This window comes from Pleurodeles waltl, chromosome 5 (assembly GCF_031143425.1).
Source record: "Pleurodeles waltl isolate 20211129_DDA chromosome 5, aPleWal1.hap1.20221129, whole genome shotgun sequence".
Lineage (NCBI taxonomy): Eukaryota > Metazoa > Chordata > Amphibia > Caudata > Salamandridae > Pleurodeles > Pleurodeles waltl.
In genome coordinates, this window is record NC_090444.1 from 438,808,724 (window position 1) to 438,834,504 (window position 25,781).

The following is a 25,781-nucleotide window of genomic DNA, read 5'->3' on the forward strand; positions in this document are numbered from 1 at the left end:
GTATGTGGAGATGTCTGAACACATTTGGCGGTCTTAACGGCCTAGAATCGCTAGACAGTTTGCTGCTTGAACGGCAGTGGCCACCTTGGTAGAGAACCTCTTACCTATACTGTCCAGACACCTGCCATCTCTAGCTGGTGGAGCGGACAGGGGAGTAGCCATATTCCTAGAGCGACGTTGGGCAGCCTGTGAGACAACAGAATCCAGTTTTGGTTGGCTGATTAGACAAGCAGGAGAATCGTCAGGTTCTTTATACTTCTTGCCTAGCCTGGAGAGGAGTGCCGGAATCAATGCTGTAGTCTTCATTACCTTGAGGCCTTCTTCCCATATAAAACCCACTATAGGGATATCACGGACAGTCTTTCTGGCAGGTTCTTTGAAATCAGAGAAAGCAGTCCGATTGTTTTGTGACTATTGGGAGGTGAAACCTCTTGGCAGCCCATTCCATAAGGCTATGAAATCCACCAATGTCCTCCAGTGGGGAAGCCACTGGTGGTGGTGTGGAAGGAGATGGTGTTTGCATTTGACAAGCATCCTATTCCTTGGGGACGAAAGCAGTGTCCTTGATCTCACCCTCTTCTCTGTTGTCCTCAGTGCAAGGTGCTTCGTCCACTGGAGGCTCGGTAAATGTAGCAGCCAACATTGGCACCGGTGCAGGAGGTGCTGTAAAAGAGCTGAAGTACGCGTCCTAGAAGAGAGTGCTTGAGGTGGCAGTCTCTGTTGGGGTGTCTGTGGTAACGGGGTGGCACATCCCGATTGTGAGAATCTTCGGAATTGTCCTGCACCATGTGTTGCTAATTGGTCACCAGTGACGCTGGCATCCGGTTTGCAGGTTCCTGCTGGTACTTTTCACTATATCCAACTAATTGTTCCGGGTTCCAAACTGATCTGCCGTATAAGGTTCCCATAATATTGTTTTTCTTCTTTGTCTTCCTCTTGACATTTCGCATGAAGCTCTGATGGGCTATGAGCCACTCCGAATGGGCCTTAACCATCAGAGGACTTCTCGTCATCCTCATCATCGCCCAAAAGATTATCAGGAGGTATTTGGCGAAACATTACTGGGTGACGTGTGAGATGGTAATATTGTCTTTTGGGAGGGTTTGTCTTTTATTGTTATGAAAGACAATGGTATAAATGAAGGAGTTTTTGTCTCTGTTAGTGGTTCCCCCGTTGATGGTGCTCTCATCGACAGTCTCACAGATGGCTCTTCCATCTCATTGACAGTTGTCTCGGAATCAATAGATCCTTCATCAATGGCACTGCCTTTGACAGTATTGCTGTATTCACTGCTGCCCTTGATGGTGCTGTTGTCGACAGTGCTGTCGAAGGTGGGGTCGCCAATGGTACTAGCTTCTGCACCAACAGAATGGCAGACGTCTTCGTTGGTGGTTTCTTTATTGATAGTGAAGCCCTTGCTACCGTAGGCGGTGATGATGCCATCAATGGTATCCTAGACTTTGGAAGGATCCTAACTGATGTAATCATTGTTGATAATAAAGGCAACAATGATACTATAATGGATAAAGCTGCTCTAGTGAACGTCGATATCTCTGTAGTGGCAGTTATAGATTGGCATCAACAAGGAGCCCGTCAACTGTGTCATCGACGGGAAAACAAATTTTCAAGTGTGAGGGGACAATACTGATTTTGTTGATGTTGGCAGTGATTTAGAAGGTTTTTTTTAACCTAGGCTTGCTTGGTGGAAGAAGTGGAGGGTTCAGAATTAACCTTTTCTGAAGAAACTTGTGCCTTCTTAGAAGTAATTTGATGTTCCTCTGTCTTAGAATGAGAATGATGGGCTTTTTTAATTGCCTTCTGTGACTTTTGGGACAATCTCTCAGCAAACCTTTCTCTCATCCTTAAAGCCATAGTATTTGAAGAGCTATCACTATCCTTCTTAGATAGAGGGCATTATTTTGTTTTAAGCTTCTGAAACCATAACTGGAGTCAAGCCTCTCTATCTCTCAAAGTCTTTTGTGAAAAAGTGCAGTAAATCTTGCAGTCTCAGACTTGGTAGTCAGGGTGAAGGCAGTATATGCAGTTCTTATGTGGGTCATCTGAGTGAAGCCTCATTTTCACACAGGTGCTGCAGGGTCCAAATAATCCTTTCTTGGCTGGAGCTGACATGATGGTTTAGTCTGAATAAATATCAGCCAAGAGAACAAACGCTGTTTTTAAGAACAAATCCTTTCAAATCACTCAGAAATCAGGAAAACTGAGCAGAGCTCAGGGAGACCCCCATCATATGACGTGCGGTACCACATTTGAGAGGCGGGAGCCTCTGTGGTGAAGGTTCTGAAAGATGCTGTCACCTGATTGGCTGGACTTTGGGTAATTTCTAACAACAATGATACGCTCTTAAAGTGAATGTCTTTTGCATTAACTTCAATTTTGTTTTTTCTTTACTGCTTTCTATGGTACCGTGGGACTCCCACTTCAACTACGAGGAATAATTCAAGCATTTGAATCTATGAAAGATCCAATACTGGAGAAGGCAGGCATACCTAAAAAGCAAGAAAGCAACCCCCCCCCCCTTTATGCCCCCCTGAAAAAAACACAAGCATTAGCAAAGCCTATGGGTCGTGCCTGTGAGACCTATTGGCTTTGGCAATATTTTGCCTCCATGCGGTTCTGCAGTGTGGCTGCTCTGCAGTGTGGCTAAAACTAATTTAATAAAGAGCTGTGATGGAGTAAGGGCTCATGTGCTTTTTTTAAGCGCATTAGTGCTGGATGCAGCATAGTCTTGGTGTTTATTATTTTTAGCAATGCTCCATAGCAGCATGCCCATGCTGTACAGTATGAACTAAAGGCAATAGCAGGGTTGATAATCTCAAAGATGAGACCTATTGGTTTGCCAATGCTTGTTCGGTCTTGGCACAACTCTGCGAGTCTGAACAAATCAGTTAATCGCCCCATGCGTGATATATATATATATATATATGATATTTGGCACACAAAAAATTCTATTGTATAAAGAAAGCAATTGCGTCCATGTCTTAGCAAAAATACATTAGGAAGCAGACAACATCTGTTACAATAAACATCGATTTCAAAGGAGAAAGAGCTTTTTTGGAATGAGTATGGCAAAGTAAAACATATCTACAAACGACAAAAGGTTGAACAAGGATGACAGGCAAGAAGAAAACACAAAAGTTGTACCTCAGTTACAGGATGACCAGCAGAAGGACAGCAATCAAGTTGCAGCATCAGGACTTGGTCCAAGCTCCAGCTGAAAAAGGAGGAGGCAAGGGCCAATTAAGTGCATGCAGTGTTATACGTGAGACCTAAAGAAGCCACAATAGAGCAGCAGCCACAGAAGCTGAAACTTCATCACATCCAGGTCCCAATCAGATACTTTCATCAATCCCAAGATGCAGTGTTGTTCTTCCCCCAAAAACAATAGTTTGTGGGAAGATTGGAGTGGGGTGGAGCAGGGTGGGGTGGACTGGAGTGGGGTGGAATATAGTAGGGCGGACTGGAGTGGAGGAGGATGGGGTGGATTGGAGTGGGACGAGGTGGAGTGGATTGGAGTGAAATTTATTTTTTGGAGTGGAGTTGAGTGGATTGGATTGGAGTGGACTGAATTTGAGTAGGGTGGATTGGACTGGACTGGGGTGGACTGGACCAGAGTGAGTTGAATTGGATTGGGGTGTGGGGGTTGGAGTCGGGTGGATTGGACTGAGTGGGGTTGACTGGATTGGGTGGATTTGATTTGTCTGTGGTTGCTTGGAATGGTGTGGGGTGGACTGGCTTGGTGTGGGGTGGATTGGATTGGTGTGGAATGGAATGAATTTGTGTGGATTAAGGTGGTTTGGAGTAGGGTAGATTGGACAGGAGTGGGGTGGAATAAGATGGACTTTACTAGCTGGACTGGGGTGGGTTAAGATAAATTGGATTGGAGTGTGATGAGGGCGAGTGGATTGGAGTGGGATGGACTGAACTGGGGTGGTGTGGCTTGGACTGGGGAAGAGTGGGGTGGACCGGACTGGAGTAGAGGGAAGTGGCGTGGAGTGTGATGGATTGGAGTATGGTGGGGTGGACTTAAGTAGACTGGCGTGGGGTGGATTGAAGTAGACTGGGGTGGGGTGGATTGAAGTACAGTGGGGAGCATTGAAGTTGAGTGTGGTAGATTGAAGTAGAGTGGGTGGGGTGGAATGGAGTGGATGGGCTGGAGTTGACTGGAGTGGGGTGGTGATGTGGATTGAAATGGGTGGTGGGGACTGGATAGGGTGGATTAGATTCGGTGGGTTGGACTGGAGTGGGGTGGATTGGATTGGATTAGGGTGAAGTGAGTTGGATAGGATTTGGGTGTGGTAGAGCATACTGAAGTGAGGTGAAATGCACTGAGGCAGGGAGGATTAAACTGGAGTGGGGTGAGATGGGTTGAGAGGGGTGAACTGGAGTGGAGTCGACTGGGTTGGAGTGGGGTGGAGAAAAATGGAGTGAGGTGGATTTGATTGAGCTGGGTGAATTTGACTGGACCGGACAAAGTGGTTTGGATTGGAATGGGGTGGATTGGATTGGATTGATTGGCTTTGAGTGGGGAAGATTGGAGTAGTGTGGATCAGGGTGAGGTGGAATGGATTAGAGTGGGATGGATTGGACTGGAGCTGGGGGTCTGGAGTTGGGAGATTGTTGTAGATTAAAGGGGGCAGATTGTTTTGGTTTGCTGTATTGGAGTGAGGCAGATTGTTCTGGATTGAAGGGGGACAGATTGGACTGGGTGTGTTGGGAGTATTGAAGTGCAGAGGATTGGGATGGAATGGGGGATTGGAGTGTGGCGGACTGGACTGGAGTGTGGCTGTTTGGGGGTGTTGCTGATTGGAGTGGGCAGATTGCTTTGGATAGGAGTAGGGCACATTGTTTTGGATTGGAGTGCGGCAGTTTGTTATGGATTGGAGTGGTGCAAACTGTTTTGGATTAGGGTGGGGCTGATTTTTGTGGATTGAAGTGGGGCATATTGTTTTGGATTGCTGTATAGCAGTGGGACAGTTTTTTTGTATTGGAGGGGGACGGATTGTTTTGGATTGGAGTGTGACAGGTTGGATTGGGGTGGGCTGGGAAGACTGGAGTGTGGTGGACTGGAGGGGATTGTGGTGAGTGGTTTGGATTCGAGTGGGTCAGATTGGACTGGAGTGGGGTGAACTGTGGCATACTCCATGATTATGTGTTAAAGGAGTGGTTCCCAACCTTTTGACTTCTTAGGACCCCCACTGAATCACTACTGGAAGCCGGGGACCCGCAAGCAATTTGTACAATTTAAATTTCAAACATTAAAACAGTTATTCCCAAAAAAATACACAAGCAAGTACACACCAAACAAATACTCACATTGCTAATATTATAATTAGTTCATATTTAAACATTATGCAAAAATCAAAAAATGTTAATGGGAAGGTTGGAGCTGCATCTTGGCAACTTGTTCAACATTTAGTTTTATTTAGAAAAGCTGAATCCTCAGGTCAGATTCTGCATATCCCAAACGATTTATATTTTTATTTTTTAGGTACTTAAGATCTGAGAAAGCTTTTTCACATAAATATGTGGTGGGGGAAAGTAGTAAAACCAAAAGAGCCTCCCATATTTCCATAGCCTCTCTGTCACATGTAATTCATTTGTTTTTATAGCACCTCATACCAGTGTAGGATGCCAGAGCACTTTACAGGGGGCTACAAGGTGCAAGATTCACATATCATCCACACTCGTAGGCATTTTCTAAGATTACTTGGTCTGGAGAAGCACAAACTCAGGATTCAGAACATAACACAATGGTTAACAATGATTTAATAATAAGAATGTATTTGTACTCAAGCAACCTTTTTTTTTTTGCAGCATAAGGATTATGACAGACTGGGAACATTTTTTTTCTTCTAATTTGTGCAATGGAGTTTGTATGCAGCTCTTTGATGGCAGTTCGTACCTCACTGTGCTAGATTGCGATTGTAATTTATGAACTACATGCTAACAAAAGTATCTCTGTGACAAAAGAAGTAACCGACTGTTATGTTCTTTGCAGCAGGTATATTAACCATCTGAGCTACCTTAGATGAGTGAAAACTGCCACAAGACAAAACTCCCATCTCGCTCCAGCAGGTAGGTAAATCACCAGAGTTATCTTGACGCTTTTATTTTCACCCGAAAGCCTCTGGTTGTACACCAGAGACTTCATTGTGGAGTTTGCCGAGATTTAACCCGATCATTAGTCAGAATCACCAGCGCATCTGGACTTGGGTACCGGTTCACACTATAGGGGGTTTATTTGAAGGTGACGCTTGTATCCATTACGGAGCGCTTCAACCACAATGCCGGAGAATTCATGGTGCATTCTGTGTTATAAAACGCTATAAATGCAACTTAACCTTGCATCCCAGAGGAGCCAACCCGCTCGGGATCACTCTCTGCTATATTCACGCGAGGGGACAGCGCACAGGCTGTACCCATAATATACAAATCAAAGACACAAATACCTGGATACGTTTATATTGAAAGACTTAAAGAGAACACTAGCGTTAAAGCCATTATGAAACAATATAAATGTATTCTAATTATTAAGGATGTCAAAACTTTCCCTGTTCTAAGAGCAGATGAAAGTAAGGATGGGCCACAATGCACTGCACAATGTATATAACTGTTGTGTAGGTAACTGTACAAAGTATGGGTGATACTACAGAAATGGTTCAGAGGCGAATGACAGGAAGATTCTGTTGATGGGCTGACGAATGGGGAGACATCTTCAGTTAGAGAATGAGGGAAAGATTGAGTGAAGGGGTTTGAGGAATGAGAGGGAAGATTCAGTGGAAATAAAGAATGAGGGAAAGGGTGAGTGAGGAGACTGAAGAATGGCATCCAGTGGAAAGTTCGTAGGATGAGGTAAAGTTTCAACGGAGAGACAGAAGAATGAGGGGAAGTTCAGTGGAGAGGGGAAGTTCAGTGGAGAGCGAAGAGAGCGAGGTAAAGGATCAGCTGAGATAATGAAGAACGAGAGAGACGTAGCTTCACTCGAGAGTCTGAAAAATCAGGGAAAGATTCAGGGGAGAGACTGAGGAATGAGACAAAGGTTGAGTCACAGAACAAAGGACATATTCACATTGCAGAGGCGCTAGAAAGAGGTAAAACAGATCAATGAAGAGGCTGAAGAATGAGGTAAAAGTTCAGTGGGGAGAATGAAGAATGAGTATACTGTTGTGCACCCCGGGGGGGGGGGGGGGGGGTTGGTTCTTGATTGCTGATTTCTTCGGTGCCACCTGTATCCCTCTTTAGGAGCAGTTCGGTACATACATTAGGGAGCAACGTGAGGACAGTTTGAGGGGGGTTGGTGGGTTCGCCATACGCAAAGGGTTCCCCTTACATAAAAAGCAGGGAAGATGAAAATGTGAAGGAACAGATGGCAAATCTACCTTAGGATGCCGTAGAGAGGATCTGGGGTAGTGGGTAAGTGTCTGGAAGTGCTGGATGGGAAATTAGGTGGAAGTGCAAAGGGACCTCACGGCAGTGAGTATGGAAGACTCCACTATGACCTTATCTGAAACAGAGGGCTAGCGCACAGCACCCACTTGGAGGGTTCCTTCCCTCACTGACTCTCGGTTGTGACCCGGCCAAAAATGGACATAGTCCAATACCTTTAAATAAAAACTTCAGTGGGGACAATATTTTCACTTTCAACGACTTCAACCACAGTTCTGAAAAGCTGGAAGGGATGTAGTTGCTCAGTGCCTGCGGAATTCCTACTTAAAAGCTTGTGTCCATTTCTGGATTGTGAACCTAACCATCTTACCAATTATATTTTAACTTTAAAAAATCTTCAGCTGATAAAAAATGTTTTGTAGTGGCCAGTCTAAAGCGACACAAACAGTGAAATTGGATTTTAGCAGCTATGGCCTGGCCATCTTCGAAAAATACCAAATAAACTGGAATCTGACATTTCTGCTTCACTAACTGAAAAATAAAGGATGGCTTGCGAAAAAGCCGGCCTCTCGCAGTGGCTTGTTCTTAGGACATGAGATTTGCTTTTGGGTGGCAGTTCAAAGCTGGACATTGAAAACGATTGACTGGTTTTGAGAATCTTCGTGCTTCTTTTCTCTGTTCCCTCCTAATCCTTTCTCCCTCCCCTTTGATCGCTTTGAAGTACCGTCTCTCCCTCCCTTTCTCGCCCCGTCGCTTTTCAGCATTTCCAACCACAGCTCTTCACAAAGAAATATCCTCATTCCACCAATATAACGAGATCTAACTTTCTATTTGAATTCTAAGTTTTTTCATTTGAAAACTTTGGGTATTCTACTCAATGAGCTTTGATACCCTCTGGGAAGTCAATGAAATATATGAAAATAGTGAAAAGGAAACGATAGAATCATTACACAACTTTGGAAATACGATTATTTTCATGGCACCTCAATATTATGATGGCAGATATACCGGGCACTGTTTTTCGAGCTTAGACTGAAGTAGTGAGAACAGAGTTGAAAAAGCCAAGCTGAACATTATCATCAGACGGGTACAAACCACACCACACATTGTGCCAGCTGCCCATCTGGTAGTGAATCTGTAAAGCCTCTGTGCCCACCAACGATGCAGGAGGGGAGACCTGAGAAGATGACACTGGCTTCACAAATAAAGGGCTGGCTGAAAGTGTAACAGGCATAGTGCCTAGAAACACAGCATAGTGCATGCATTAATCGTGAGTTGATGTACTTTCTGGAAAAGTACTGGGCCTCATCCTAGTTACTTGACAATACACAGATGTACTTCACTGTATTCAGGTCGGGAATATTAAGCAGGAGTGCATTCGGTCTAACAATGGCACTGTAATGTAGTTAACACGTATAGAGCGCCGTTTACCTCTGTCGAGGAGCATCTGTAGGCAGGCGGGAGGCTAACCCATGAGTTTACGTGGACAGCAGTGTGTGGGTTACGGGTCTGATCTGCGTGGGAAATGGTTCGTCGTTGTGAGTGAAAACCAAAGTTCTGCCCTTAACGCGTTTGTACTCTTGGTGCAGCAGGAGTAGTTGCCCCAGGGTTTGGGGGGCACACTGCACCTCAGTATGATGTCCTGGTACCCCACCAGGTGATGGGCATAATTCTTGTCGCATTAGGGTTCATGTCAACCGCTGTTTGTATCACTACACATTGACGGCAATGACGCAAAGGAATGAGAGGTAGGGGAGTTAGATTTATAAGACAAAACTTTATGGACGGCGAGGTACAGGGATTGAGTTTACACTGTGCACGAAGTGTTTTAGTGCTGTTGCATGCACGACCAAAAGTACCCGGATGGCTGCAGAGTAGTGCGTGCAGCTGCACTTATGCACAAAGCAAACCAAAGGAGATGGATAGCTGAGCTATGCGCAAACCTACCATTCCTGGGCAACTTTTTCCAGTACTGGATGTGTAGGACACCTGGCCGCATGTCGTCCATGCCCTCCTTGTGATGGAAGTGATTTTGTCGGCTGGTGCACACAAAAAATATTATTTTGCAGATTCACAGGCCTATCACCCATCACTGAAAAGACCTTTATCTCCTTAAGTAAAACAGGCCTAGCTTGTTAACCGGACAGATGATGCGGGCTCCGCCACTAAAGGGTACATTATAAAGCTTAAGTTGGTCATTCGAGAACCTTTGTGATCCAAATGTGATTTTTAATTTTTATTGTAAATGCTTGGATGCAACTAACAACCAACACAAATACTCTGGGCACCACTGTCCTAAGTAGCACAAAGCTGAACCAAATAATGCTTCCCCCATTCTCTTGCTGCTAAGCTAGGAAGACCCAACTAAGAGCTGTTTGTGCAGCTTTGAAGTTGCCTCATATTTGTTGGTTGCTGATGGGAACCTGGGGTGCTTTGTCTGCGACGCCTAGTCCATTAAGCCCTCTTTGATTGGAAGCTGTTGGGACATGGCTCAGACAAAGAACATCGTGAACATCAAAAGATCTCCCATTTTGCCCCCATTATGCTGAACAATGCCCCTTCATCATGCCCCTGAAGCGCATGTTTGTCTTACGTGTGTGAGTGTTTGCCTTCAGTCAGCTCTGAGCCAGGGTGATGTTACACTTGTTAGTAGCTTTCTTTAGGAATTTTAAGTGGCTGGAACTGTGAGCTCCCAGATGAAGCGCAATTAGCTAGAAGAAGAGACTTCAGAAATAGCAACTGCCTACTTAAGTAGGAGATTAATTCACTGCGACTACATGTAATGAAAATATAATAGGGAATATATATTACTCCAAAGGATTTTCGAAGATATGTAGCAATGTGACAATCATGCAGGACAAGCCACTGTAAAATAAAATAAATCAGTACTAATATTGTACTATCAATTAGTACTTCCCCATAAGCCAACAACAAAATTGTCCGGCGCTGGATGCCAGCCTTCTGGCTTTGTCACTGCTTGTTTTGTCATAATGTTTGTAAAACGCTATTGGTTGGGAAGTTCTTGGCCCTTCAATATAAAAAAAAATGGCTAAAAAGCTGAAGGGAACTACGGTGTGTGTGATGTGTTTGTAAAAGAGCAGAGTACAGTCACTCACAATGACTCATCATTGTCTAAAATGGGCTGAACCCTTGCTCCATGCTTTTTGGGGGCAGAAGAAAAATGTGACTGACGCAACAACAGACCAGTAGAAGAAGAGGGTAAATGAAACCCCCCATTAATGTGTGTATGTATGTATGTAATATATAAATACCACACAAAACCATAGAAATTCAGCAGCTACAGTAATAGTTATACTTATGTTAAGAAACTATACCTCATGGCCTAAAGTTACTTTACAGCAGGAGTTACAGTTTCTTCAGATAAGTAGACATATAAGTATAACTATGACTGCTGAATTTCTATGGTTTTGAGTAGGTAAAATGTGAGCCTAACTATTAGGTCCCTGTAAACTTTGGCTTTTTCAACGAATTTAAATTTTCTTTTTTTAACATAAAGGAATATGTAGCTACCAAACATTAATCCAACCACCGCTGCGCAAGGCGCCAAGCGCCGCATACAGCCAAACCCACGCTGGCATGGCCTCTGGCCATGCGCCGCGAGGGGTTGGTGTGTGTGAGTGGGTGTAATTTTGTTTAATTGTGGCTCGGATCTGCGGATCCCTCGCAAAGTTACACTGGGGGCCACGCTGTTTGCCATGGTGGATTTGTGGGGCAATTACTTGCCCATGAGTAGTCCCTCAGGGACCCCTACATCTGTCCTATGGGCTCAGGATACCTGTATCCTGATCCCTTATCTAATTTTTCCACTTTTGGTTTTCCATCCCCTTGCCGACAGAAAGAAAATGGCGGGCAAAATTTTTTTTCTTGAGGTTGCGGCCAGCCAATCAAGGCCTTGCTTTTCGTCCCAAGATATGCATATATTCTTTCCTTTAATTACTCCAAAACTGCTGAACACATTTACACCTAATAACAAAAAGACAAGAGATCTTTCTGGACCAAGATCTAGCTTTCTGCCAAATTTGGTGTAAATCCAGAAGTTCGGTTTTGAAAAGTTCATAAAATTTGTCAAACAGCACCTAAGTTATTAGCAAAGAAAAATGTGCTTTGGTAGGTCCTAACTATAACTAACTACTGGCTAGCACCAGTAGGTTTATATATATATATATATATATATATATATATATATATATATATATATATATATACACACACACACACACACACACACACACACATACACACAGATATATATACACACACCCATATATACACATACAGAAAAAACAAAGGTTAAAACTTAGATATAGCTGGGAAAACTTTATTCTTTCCATACAGACCAAACAAACTAAACAAATATAAAAAAAATGCAAAAGTTATACCTTAAATTTATAATTTGCGCACCACCTTCAAATTAGTGTAACTCAAGAACCTCCATACACAGTGTGTCAACTCGCTAGCCAGAGTACATGAACTATAACTTACCACTCTGCCTTCTCTACAATGCACAGTGTTCACAAATGTTATTTGAGACGTCAGAAGTGGTCATAAGTGCTACCATTTTACGCAGTATAAGTGATATAATATGAAATGGTTCGAGCAGTGTATCATAAAGGCGTGAGTTATAGTTAATAGACTCAGGCTAGCGAGTTAACACTGTGTCTAATTTGAATGTGGTGCATAAATTGTAAATTTAAGGTATAACTGTAACTACTGAATTTCTAATGTTTATGTAGTTTAAATTTGGTTTAAACCAAATGTACAGAAAAACTAAAAGTTTTACTAACTATAACTAAGTTTTAACCTTTGGGTTTTCCATTTAATTTGAGTGCTTTTTATTTGTTAAAAAAAGTGTTCAAATCATAGAATAGTGGGTCATTGGGGGCGTGTTATAAGTATAGTGGAGTGGTGTGCAGTGGCAGAGTGATGCAGCATTGAGTGGAGTGCCATGGAGTGAACAACGTAGAGTGGAGTGGCGTGGCATGCAGTATGTCAAAGTGGAGTGGCACAGACTAGAACGGCATAGATTACAGTGGAACAGGGTGGAGTGGCATAGAGGAGACTACAGATCACTGGCATAGAGTGATATAGTGTAAAATGGAGTGATGCAAAGTGGAATAACGTAGAGTGGAGGGTCAAATTGGAGTGGCATAGAGTGGAGTTGTGCAAAGTGGAATAACGTGGAGTGGTGTAGAGTGAAATAGCATAAAATGGAGTGGCGTAGGATGGAATACCGCAGAGGGGAGTATGGTGCAGTGGCACAGATTGGAGTTTCGTAGACTGGACTGGCATACATTAGAGTGGCGTACAGTGAAATAGCATAGACTGGAGAGGTGTACAGCAGAGTGGCGTACAGAAGAATGGCATATAGTCGAGTGGCAGAGTGGCATATCGTACAGTGGAGTGGCATAGACTGGAGTGGCATAGAGTGTAGTGGCACAGCGTGTACTAACAGAGTTGAGTGGCGTACAGTGGACAGCATAGAGTGGAGTGGCATAGAGGGCAGTGATGTAGAGTGGGGCAGAGTTGAGTTGTGTACAGTGGAATACCATAGAGTTGAGAGGCATAGAATGCAGTGGTGTAGAGTGCAAAGGCGTACAGCAGAATGGGGTTATGTGAAATGGCTTACCGTGGAATAGCGTAGAGTGGAGTGTCGTAAACTGGAGTGGCACAGAGTGTAGTGGCATAGAGTGGAGTGAAGTAAAGTGGAATAACTGAAAGCACTGGCAATAAGTGGAGTGGCATACAATGCAGTGGTGTAGAGTGGAGCAGAGTTGAGTTTCATACAGTGGAATACCGCGAAGTGGAATGGCCTAGACTGTTGTGGTGTAGAGTTAAATTGTGTTCAGTAGAGTGGCATAGAGTGGAATGGCATACAGCAGAAAAGTGTAGCGTGGAGTGCCGTAGACTGGAGGGGCACTGAGTGAAACAGAGTGGAGTGGGATAGAGTGGAGTGGCATAAAGTGGAGTGGCAGATTTTGGAGTGGGGTACAAGGGAAAAGTGCAGAGTGGAGTTGCGTAGAGTGCAAATCTGTTTAGTGGAGTGGCATAAAGTGGTGTAGAGGTGAGTGGCGTAGAATAGCTTAGAGTGGTGTAGAGTGAAGTGGAGTTACATAGAGGGGAATGGCAAAGAGTTGGGTGGAGTGGCACAGGGTGAAATAGAGTGGAGTGGTGTAGAGTAGAACACTGCAGAGTGCAGCAGAGTGGAATGGCGGCGAGTGGACTGTGGCAAAGAGTGGCGTGGCATAATGTTGAGTGATGCAGAGGAGACTAGCATACAGTGGAATGCCATGGAGGTAAGTGCAGTTGCGTACACTGGAGTAGAATACATTAAAGTAGCATAGGTGGACTGGCATGCAGAGGAATAGCGTAGAGTGGAATGACAGAGGAGTGGTGTAGAGTAGAATAGTGTAGAGTGGAGTGCGGTAAAGTGGAGTGGGGTATCCTAGAGTGGAGTGAGATGTGGTAGAGTGGAGTGCCATGGACTGATGAGTGGTAGAGTGTAGTAGTGTGGAGTGGACTGTCAGAGTAGACAGAGTAGAGTGAGGTGTGGTAAAGCAGAGTCACGTGTTATCCGGTGGAGTGGTGTCTCATGCTGTGGAGCATTGTTTAAAGAGACGTATTGTGAACACGGCTCACTGGATGTAGATGAAACATGTCATAGTTATAGATTATGTGCTGTAAAGGGTCCTTTTTCATTGTACATCTAAATTGTTTGTGTAGCTTTAATGTTATAGTTTTAAAGTTATGATTAACAAAGGGAAACATACACTTTTGCATATGTTTATGATTGTTTGTAATTCACAAAGGTATTTTACGAGCAGTATCTTTAAGACTGCACAGTCTCTGCACATAGAAATATAGGACAGTCCTATTTTTTTTTTTTTATGTACGGAGATTCCACAGTTGTAAAGATACTACCAAGAAAATGCCTTTGTGAACATCAAACAATGGTCAACTAAGAAGGTTGAAGTTAACCAATATGAATTAGGCGCATAAGGTACCAAAAGTTTGTGATATAATGTACCATGGTGTAATGCAGTAATTTTGCGGTATACAGCAGTAAATGCTGACGACCAAACAGTATATGATTGGCTGATGACTGACCTTACAAAAGTTAAAAGGTAGCCAAATTCTTTAGGCCACGCTTTGGCTGTGTTCTGGCTTGCAAAGTTTAAATATAGTGTTCTAAAAGATTTATAAATGTATAGTGCATAGTGTACGGTGTTGTATAAATGTGTGTTCAAAGACAGTGGTCATATGTTAGTTTATATAAAAGTGAATAAAGTTAAGATTTTTTTTAAATTAATTAAAAAAAAAAAAAAAACGAGTGCAGTACCGGTACCACCAAATTGTTTAGACTGCACCTGGGGCCTGATTACGACCTTGGGAGAGCAAATTACTCGGTCACAAACATGACAGATATCCTACCCACCTTATTATAAGTTACATTATATCCTATGGAACCTGTAATACGGGGGAAAGGATATCCGTCAGGTTTGTGAAGGAGTAATCCCCTCTGCCAAGGTTGTAATCAGGCCCTTAGTCTGCATTCTGTGTTTTAATGGTAAAGTGCTAAATATATTTTCGGCTACACTTGGTGTGTTCTGGGTTTTAAGGGGAAATATAGTGTTCTACAGTTTTTAATTGTTGCCCTATTGTTTTCTTTCATGTTTTAAGTTTAGGGTATTACATTATATTTACCCTTAAAAACCAGAAAGCAGACTAGGGTAAACTTAAAAAAATTACATAACATTTGCTTTAAAAAATAAATAAATTAAAACATTTAAAAATACTACAATATCTTTTCCCTTAAATGTAACAGTGTTTTTTTCTAATTTTAACACATTTAATTTTCTTTAAATTTCTGTAATTAGCGTGGTAATTTGTAGGTAGTACCCCAGTATGGGGCAAACCTTTGTTTTTAGAAAATTAAATATGTAAAAAAATGAATACCACTATAGTACACTGTATTTGGAAAATATAGTGCAGGACAGTGTATTTTAAAATGTTTTTTTTTTTTAACATAGTTATTTTCTCCTATGAAGTACTGCGGTGCTCTATAATTTTTTTTAAACATTCAGAAAAATATAAATAAGTAACTTTCCATATTACCACTTCAATAAGGTGGGAATAGGTATGGCCAAAAAATAAAACCTGCTACTTACCTATATCTAGGGCCTTACATAGAACATAGCTCAACTGTGGTATAAACAAGATGGCTGCCTTTAACTTCTGTGAAGGCAGTCATTAGCCAATCATGTCTGCCTTGTCATTGTCAAGTACTGTGATATATCGCAAAATTACCGTGGTATCCCATGCCCAATAAATCACTAAGTTTTAGAGTCCTATAAGTACAAAACTGAATAGATGTTCATGAAATAACAAAAAGTGATCCTTTCCCGACCATAATCTATTTCTACCGAAGTACATAAAAATCCTTTGAGTCTTTTCGCTGTACGTACCTGTGAAAAGTCTACTGAAAATGCAATGGTGAAAAGTGTGTTTTGGGGCTTCCCCCTTTTCTTTGCTACTCCTTAACTAATCACCACAAAACTTTGCATCATCCACCAATGTAAATTAAGGAATACTTCGGCAAAGTTTAGAGCAGGTTCGTCACACGGGTTCAAAGTTATTGGTCATCAGCGAACAAAAATATGATGAATTCCTAACCTTGGGAATATAACTACAGAGGTATTAACCCACTATATGCATACACTGTATATTCAAACATTAAAACCCTAAACAGAGGACTGGCTTCTCGGTATCAGACAGTCAAGAGAATGTGAAAGTGTCGGGCATCTTGTAGTGCACATTGTTAATAAATGTAATGTGATGCCACTGTTTACCTCTGCTTTCATGTGCATTACAAAATGGCCGACACATTCGTTCTCTTGACTGTGATACCGAGAAGCAAATCCTCTGTTTATGTTTTCAGTTTCTGAACGCAGGATGTAAGCATATAATGGGTTGGTATCACTGTTTCCCTATGTGTGATCAAGGCAGTGGGGGCGAAACGCGTTACAGGGGCTGGAGCACTTTCATTAAACCTTTGGATTATTCATCCTGAGAACGTGTGACTCGTGGTTTCTTCGATCTTACATTTGCATTTACGGCTGGGTGCCACGGCTAGCACCATGCAACACCCTTGCTACGATAGCAAGGCACAAAGAGGAACCTTGTTGGTGATGATATAAATATATATATATATCTATATATCAAACCAAGGCCCTTTCAGGGATAGAGTGACACATAAATTATGCAAAAAACAAAGGAGAACTCTGGGAAGTTCCCAATTTTAGGTGGAGAGCTGCTCTAGTAAGGAGCACCCTGCAACACCAGCAACACTCTAGATTTGCTCACCTCAAATGTCTGCTTATCTAGCAAAGTCTTTAAGCATGGGATTAACATTGTCACTATCTAGCTCGGCGAGGAAAGCACTAAGTCTTTTGCCATTTGTACAGCAAAATCTTTAAGCATAGGACTGACATAGTGTCATCATTGCCGAGCTGTAAAATGTCAAAAGCCATTTACCACTCCAGGCACAGTATTACAGCTTTGGACTGGTCAAATACCGTCCAAGCCAACCTGGAATGAGTAAAGCAACCCCTGACACGTGTTTCGCTCTCATTAGAGCTCTTCAGAGGGGTATAGCTTTGTCCAGACACAAGGGAACACCCAGTATAAGTCAAACCAAGGCCCTTTCAGGGATAGAGTGACGCATAAATTATGCAAAAAACAAAGGAGAACTCTGGGAAGTTCCCAATTTTAGGTGGAGAGCTGCTCTAGTAGGGAGCACCCTGCAACACCAGCGACACTCTAGATTTGCTCACCTCAAATGTCTGCTTATCTAGCAAAGTCTTTAAGCATAGGATTAACATAGTTCTATCCTCGCCGAGCTAGATAGTGACAAAGTCTTTTGCCATTTGTACAGCAAAATCTTTAATCATAGGATTGACATAGTGTCATCCTTGCCGAGCTGTAAAATGACAAAAGCCATTTACCACTCCAGGCACAGTATTACAGCTTTGGACTGGTCAAATACCGTCCTAGCCAACATGGAATGAGTAAAGCAACCCCTGACACGTGTTTCGCTCTCATTAGAGCTCTTCAGAGGGGTATAGCTTTGTCCAGACACAAGGGAGCACACAGTATAAGTCAAACCAAGGCCCTTTCAGGGATAGAGTGACGCATAAATTATGCAAAAAACAAAGGAGAACTCTGGGAAGTTCCCAATTTTAGGTGGAGAGCTGCTCTAGTAAGGAGCACCCTGCAACACCAGCGACACTCTAGATTTGCTCACCTCAAATGTCTGCTTATCTAGCAAAGTCTTTAAGCATAGGATTAACATTGTCACTATCTAGCTCGGCGAGGATAGCACTAAGTCTTTTGCCATTTGTACAGCAAAATCTTTAAGCACAGGATTGACATAGTGTCATCCTTGCCGAGCAGTAAAATGACAAAAGCCATTTACCACTCCAGGCACAGTATTACAGCTTTGGACTTTTTGCTGTACAAATGGCAAAAGACTGTCACTATCTAGCTCGGCGAGGATAGCACTATGTTAATCCTATGCTTAAAGACTTTGCTAGATAAGCAGACATTTGAGGTGAGCAAATCTAGAGTGTCGCTGGTGTTGCAGGGTGCTCCTTACTAGAGAAGCTCTCCACCTAAAATTGGGAACTTCCCAGAGTTCTCCTTTGTTTTTTGCATAATTTATGCGTCACTCTATCCCTGAAAGGGCCTTGGTTTGACTTATACTGGGTGCTCCCTTGTGTCTGGACAAAGCTATACCCCTCTGAAGAGCTCTAATGAGAGCGAAACACGTGTCAGGGGTTGCTTTACTCATTCCATGTTGGCTAGGACGGTATTTGACCAGTCCAAAGCTGTAATACTGTGCCTGGAGTGGTAAATGGCTTTTGTCATTTTACAGCTCGGCAAGGATGACACTATGTCAATCCTATGCTTAAAGATTTTGCTGTACAAATGGCAAAAGACTTTGTCACTATCTAGCTCGGCGAGGATAGCACTAAGTCTTTTGCCATTTGTACAGCAAAATCTTTAAGCACAGGATTGACAGTGTCATCCTTGCCGAGCAGTAAAATGACAAAAGCCATTTACCACTCCAGGCACAGTATTACAGCTTTGGACTTTTTGCTGTACAAATGGCAAAAGACTGTCACTATCTAGCTCGGCGAGGATAGCACTATGTTAATCCTATGCTTAAAGACTTTGCTAGATAAGCAGACATTTGAGGTGAGCAAATCTAGAGTGTCGCTGGTGTTGCAGGGTGCTCCTTACTAGAGCAGCTCTCCACCTAAAATTGGGAACTTCCCAGAGTTCTCCTTTGTTTTTTGTATATATATATATATATATATATATACACACACACACATACACACACACACATATTAGAACCAAAGGTTCGTTATAGTTAGGTCAAAATGTCACTTACAACAGAACATTTTAAACTTTAAAAAAACATGGAAATTAACCATTTATAGTTAAATGAAGTAACTATAACTCACTGCATGAAGTAACTTTAACTCGTGCCCCAACAAGCACAGTGTTGTCATAAATGATGTAATTTCAAATGTCATCAGTGATGCTATCAATGCTGTCACTGAACTGGTCATGAGTGATGTAATATCCGAGGGTAGAAATAGTGCATGGCGAGGATGCAAGTTATAGTTACTTCATAGGGCAAGTGTTTCTTTAGTTTAAAATGTTAAGATTTAAGTGACATTTTGATGTAGAAATCTTTTTGTTTAGTTTTTTTACACTGGGGCAGTGCAGGGGGTTGCTGTGCATGCCCCCCCCGGCCCTGATGACTTCCCTGCCTGAACCCATACTGAGTGCATAGGTGCTGGAAGCAGGGGTGCTGCACAGTGGCATAATGAACCTTGAGGTGGGTCCCCTGCAAAAGTACATGGGGGGGGCCCCCTCCCTTGCCCACCACCTACCACTTTTGCTGAGGCAGCCCCCTGGAGCTCGGGGGCCTCCGCACTTCGTGGGCTGCAGGGGCTTATGTTTTGCCACTGGTGCTGTGCTGCAGCACTCCCACAGTAACCATGCTGGAGTTCTTAAGGTGAATGAGCAATAAAGATGCCTTTACATTTTATTTTTATCATGACATATTTATGCTGTGCATTCAAAGACAGGGGCCGCATGTCAGCTAGGTCTTCTGACACGCTGCAGCTTGTTCTTTTAACACAATGTTTGGGGATTACTTTTCTTTCTCTGATTACAAATGGCTTTTGTAAACTGAACTATAAGGCAAATCCTGCTAGGGTACAGGAAGTGTGAAAGGAAAGACTGTAGGATGTCAGTTTTCTTAACATAGCAAAATGTAAATACCTGTTAAGTGTATTTTTTTAATTCTGAAGTGTAGAGGGAAACAAAGGATTAAAATAAATCAAGACACATTAATTGGTGATGTGGAAATAAATATTTCCAGAAACACGATTTCCACACATTAAACATTGACAAAGAACAGGATCCGCTGCTGTGTGATATTGAGATTGGACAAACACCCCCAGTGCAAAAGAACCTACCAAATGTTCTAAGCAACTGAGGTGTATCCTTCTCTCCTTTAACCAAGGTCCTCCTGCAGAGACCTGATAGAATCTGTCCCCCAGTGCCCAAAATGATGTGTCTGGCTCTATTATCAAATCTGGATTCTCCCTGAACATTTCCCAGTCATTTCACACATTTACATACTATAACCACATTGCTGGATTTTCCCTCTCCTCCTAGGTCAAAATGATTATCTGTGAATACTTCAACCTTTAGGTAAAATATTTTATCTTCAGCCACTGCAATGCCTTATAATGTAACATGCTTCGAAAAAAAAGACTACATGATAGGAAGAAACAACACAATAAGTTGCGCCATCATACTCAATCGAACCTGTTCTGCACTCAATACTTAAAAAAAAAAATCTTGACAATTTTCTTCACTTCATTATGTGTAATATTAACATATTCCTTCCACTGTGTGTAACCAAAATGCAAAAACGGATGTCTGACATTTAAGCAATCAGAACTTCTCACTGTTTACCAAAAATCCTAAAGACTACAACCATCATCTGAGTTTGCGGATTCAAAACTGACCTGTCCTGCGTCATTATCAAAATGCCATTGAGATAAATAGTTAATCTCACTACCTCTTCAGAAGTAACTATGCCACCACCTGACTACACACTTTTGTGAAGCTGAGTAGAGGCAATGAAAGTCCAAAAGGAAGCCAAGTGACTCTCTACACATTTCCTTCCCAAATGAATTGCAGACATTTCCAATGTTGAAATGAAACATGTATCATCACATGTCCTTCCTTCAAATCCAGGAAAACCAACTAATATTCATTTTGCAAGAGATCCCTGAGGAGATGTGCCCTTTCCATCTTCAAAGGATGAAAGACAACGCAGTCATTCAACTCCCTAAAACTTATCACTGAACGCACGTACCCCTTTGTCCTTTGTTCTACTAAAATAATGTTACTTATGACCAACTTGACTTTAACAGCTGTCACCTTCACAATTGCTCTCTTGCACAACAACCATTTGACCTGTACTACCAAAAACCTATCCTATTTAATGAATATTATTTCCTGAGGCACTCTTCCCTGCTCTAGTTGCACCACAAATTCTGTTCTGAAATTCTATCTTGAAAACGTTATTTGGCCTCAACACTTAAGGATCTTGAATTATTGCCTCACATTTAAAAAAAAATAGACATGTCTGCCACCTAACTTTAACAGGATACATATATGGTCTGGTCTGAACATCCATTTGTTAGCCCTAGCCTAGCATTCCTCACGTAAATTTCATAAATAAGCTCTCTGCTTTTGAAGAAAAACCCAGATATTGCTGCCTGGAAACATACACTGCCTATCAAAAAAGCACTGACAAAGCCAACAGGTCTGGCACTGACTGCCAACCTTTTGGCTTTGCCAGTGCTCATTTTCTTTAGGACTAAAATGGCAGCTAGTGCATGCACATGCATGGGCAGCCACTTTGAAATGGTTTTGTAATACATTTTTAGAAATCCATTAAAAGATGTTTGTCTTTCTTCACACTCATGGTGTCCACCTTTGAATAGTTTTCACTCAAGAACAAAAAAACACAAAACAAGTTAAACAAAAAACACAAAACATGGATGCCCAGGCATATGCATGCACACACTTTGGTGGTGATTTTTTTTCATGGTATGCACTAAGTACTGGCTAGAAGCCACTTATTCTAAAACACGTATAGCCCCAGAAGTCTGTGGCACTGAAGGATACAACAGTTTTGTGTAGATGTTGTATCACCAGCAGTGAGGTTAGGCAGTGACTGAATCGAGCTGTCCCACTGCTCCATGCTGTAATGAGTGAAATTAAAATGTGAATGAACCCAACAGATAATGGATGAAGAAAGCTAGGAGAAAGCTCCCATAAATATATTATATGAATATATAATTTTAATAAATGGAAAAGGTATTCACTTACACTAGACATTAAATGGGTCTACACTCTGGTGGTGTCTGTCCATGTCAGAGGAACCAAACCTCTTGTTTTCCCCACCCCTCTAGAAATTCTTTCATTATCAACTTTTGAAAAGAACTAAATACACCCACATACTTTGAGATTACTTGAAAAAGAAATCCTCACCTCTGAGGTGTCAAACGACTCCCATTGATAGCCAACTCCACCAGCTTTGGATCTTAAGTAAAATGCTTTTTTTTATTCTCATTTGAAACATCACATTCGTTCTGGCACAATTCCTCAGCATTCAATGTTTTAATTTAAATAAACGTCCTGTGCTGAATCAAAGATTTGTGCCAATGGACATGCAACATGCGCCAGGCAATCTTGCCAAGTCTCTAATCCACCCTTTTAAATAAGGGTTAACAAGTTAGTAACTTGGCATTCAAGTCTGAAGTCACTGATTCCCTATTAGATGGAGACAGTCTTGGGTATTCAGGTCTTAATCATACTTCTACATCTTTGGGAGTCTCACTACACAGCCAAAATTCTACATAACCATATCATTTTGCACAAGGTACCATTTAGGAGACATGGGATGCTTAAAAAGTGTGGGATCGAACATGTTACTTCCAAAAAGTTAAAGTATTAATTTTCTATCCTTTTGTACACACTTGAAATCATCTTACTATAAAATGATCACTATCACTTGTTCCAAATCGAAGACTCAAACACAACTAATCTCTAATTAGGCACTCTCAGAAGACTTCTCATATGAATAAAGTGTGCCTCTTTTTGGTCATTTCCTACATAGAAATACCACCATCTGGCTCATGTATCCTTCAAATGTCATTACAGGCTACTGTGTAATTCTACAGAATATGCTACTGTCATGCTTTGAAAGATCAGTATCCTTTCTCTAAATGTTTTCTCTTCCCATCTCCCTTTCCACCTGCTGTATCTCATAGGCTTTGCTATGCTTCTGCTTTTCTCATCACTCCGATCTTTCAGCGGCGATGAGTTCAGTGCAAATTGGCCAGGCTGTATGTTGCTTCCTCTTCTGCTCGTGCTAAACTGACGGCCTTTACTCGCATCATAGGCCCACTCCTCACACTCCCTTATCTACTGAGGTTGTGGGACCCTTGCTGTGCATCATTGGCTGTGGAAGAGATGGTTGGCTGCCCATAATGGCAAGCAGTTGGGTGCATGGAGTTTATAGAGAGTAAGGGCGTACTTCTTGGATTACTGGTATCAGGTATTATTGATCCAGAGCACCAGGATTATTTATGGCTTTCACACACAGCAACACCCACTGCCATTCACACAACACACAGAGAGGACAAAGCAACAGCTAATGGTGAGCGATATTACGAACAGTCAATTCCAAACAACAAAACTGCCTTCTCTATTTTGCCAAGTATTAGCCCAAACTAAGATGTTTGCTTATACTTCTTGGTAATCACAGGAGAAGCCATGTTTGTCAACAGTATAGTAGGCAAGCAATAAATGAGTGTAGAGTGTTACAACTCTTTTTTAAATTCCCTCTATTTCAATAATTGCATCACAGACTGAATGCCCTTGTTTCTTTTTCTGTTTTCTTTTGTGGTCTTTCTTTATTGTGCTTGTTTTCTGACATTTTTCATTTTTCTGTGTTAAGGTACCTTCCTCCGTCTGTCACAAGATGCTGCTTGTATCTTTATTTTGGCACCTAACTTTGTACTATATTGCTTTCTACTTTGTTACTTAAGGTGATAAGGAGTCATCTGTGAAGATTGTTGTAGTAAAGTAGATTACTCCAAGATGAAATAAAGATGCCAAAATGTAATCCAAGATGAGCTTTATTCCAGTAACAGAGGTCCCATCCAGACAACGCCCAACTGACAGCTTCTCTGCCTCCAGCCTTCTACATGACCTCACACTGTTCTATTCTACTCCTAAGAATTCTCTACTCATTCTCTAATGGATACTACACACCTCCCCCTTTTATTAACTAAAAGAAAACGTAAAAGAAACATACAGAAGAAAGAAAGGAAAAAAACACAAAAAAACAAAATATCAACAAGATTGCTAAATACATTTGTTCCAATTAACTTGTTGATGAATCAGAAATAAAACACAATAAAATATCTAATATCCAACCAGTTTGCTGAATGAACGAGTTACTTACCTTCGGTAACGACTTTTCTGGTGGATACATTAGCTACCTGTGGATTCCTCACCTAATGAATACTCCCATGGCGCCAGCATTCAACGGAAATCTTCTTCCTAGTCTCTGCACGTCGACGAGGACGTCACTCTAGCCCACGCGACGCCGTCTGACGTCATACAGGCAATAAGAGGTCCTCGCCGACGTGCCGACGTCAGTACCAACATTATTTACGTGCATGAGAACAACAACCCAATGCAATGAAAGAGCAAGGTAACATCCCATAACACTGTAAAATACACAACATTGCAATAAAATGGCTGTAGATTTAATATAACTTTTTTTTTTTTTAAACCAACAAATATATGCAAATCATGTATATACACAAAGATATATACATATATATATATATACATATAAATATATACAAGTATCCATATATACAACATCTATTGCAACCTTGAAGACCAAGAGGAGCGCACTCAAGGATTACTTGGTAAGACCAGAAAGGCAACGGGGAGGCGGGTGGGACCGTGAGGAATCCACAGGTAGCTAATGTATCCCCCAGAAAAGTTGTTACCGAAGGTAAGTAACTCGTTCTTCTGATGGATACAACTACCTGTGGATTCCTCACCTAAAGAATAGAGTCCCAAAGCAGTACCACTCCCGGTGGTGGGTGCCGAAATGGTCAAACCAAGAAATCCTGCAGCACTGACCGTGCAAAATGGCCGTCCCTTCTGACCTCAGAGTCCAAACAGTAATGTTTCGCAAAAGTGTGAAGGGACGACCAAGTTGCGGCCTTGCAGATGTCGACCACAGGAACACCCCTGGCCAAGGCCGAAGTGGCCGACTTAGCTCTGGTGGAATGAGCTCTAATACCATCAGGAGGATCCTTCTTTGCCAAAGAGTAACAGATTTTAATGCAAAGAACAACCCACCTGGAGAGTGTTCTCTTGTGGACTGCCTTTCCTCTCCTCTTGCCCACGTATCCGATGAACAGCTGATCCTCCAGCCTGAAGTCCTTTGTTCTATCAATGTAGAAGCTTAACGCCCTCTTTGGGTCCAATCGATGTAGTCTCTCTTCCTCCTTTGAAGGATGAGGCGGAGGATAGAACGTGGACAAAGTAATTGTCTGGGCCAAATGGAAGGGTGAAACAACCTTCGGGAGGAAAGCAGCCTTGGTCCTCAACACCACTTTATCCCCATAAAAAGTTGTATAAGGGGGTTTTACCGATAAGGCTTGCAACTCACTCACTCTCCTTGCAGATGTTATAGCCACCAGGAAGACTGTTTTAATAACCAAATACCTTGAGGGGCAAGAATGCATAGGCTCAAAAGGAGACCCCATAAGGAAAGTGAGGACCAAGGACAAATCCCATTGAGGCATAACGAATGGTTTTGGAGGATATTTATTTAGAAGACCTTTCAAGAATCTGAGAACAATAGGGGACTTAAATAACGATGGTTGGTCTGGAAGACAGATGAAGGCTGACAGGGCAGACAAATAACCTTTAATGGTAGCCACTGCACAACCTTTCTGCGCTAGAGACAGAGCAAAAGACAAAACATCTGACAGATGAGCATGTAAGGGATCAATCTGTCTCTCTCCACACCACATAACAAATTTAGACCACCTATTAGCGTAGATAGATTTAGTGGAGTGTCGCCTGGCCGCTAATATAACATCCACTACATCAGGCGGGAGAGAGAAGGAACTCAGGTTGCCCCGTTCAATCACCAGGCATGT

The 25,781-nt window shown here is 42.2% G+C and overlaps 1 protein-coding gene across 5 annotated transcripts in view; it reads right to left on the reverse strand.

Moving 5' to 3' along the window:
• WDPCP (WD repeat containing planar cell polarity effector) overlaps positions 1-25,781 on the reverse strand; it is a 2,103,513-nt gene that overhangs the window by 1,897,768 nt on the left and 179,964 nt on the right. For all 5 annotated transcript variants that reach the window (XM_069234220.1, XM_069234221.1, XM_069234222.1 and 2 more), the window contains exon 2: positions 3,163-3,232. The gene's annotated coding sequence lies outside the window, so the exon portion shown is untranslated. The remainder of the gene's footprint in view (positions 1-3,162; positions 3,233-25,781) is intronic.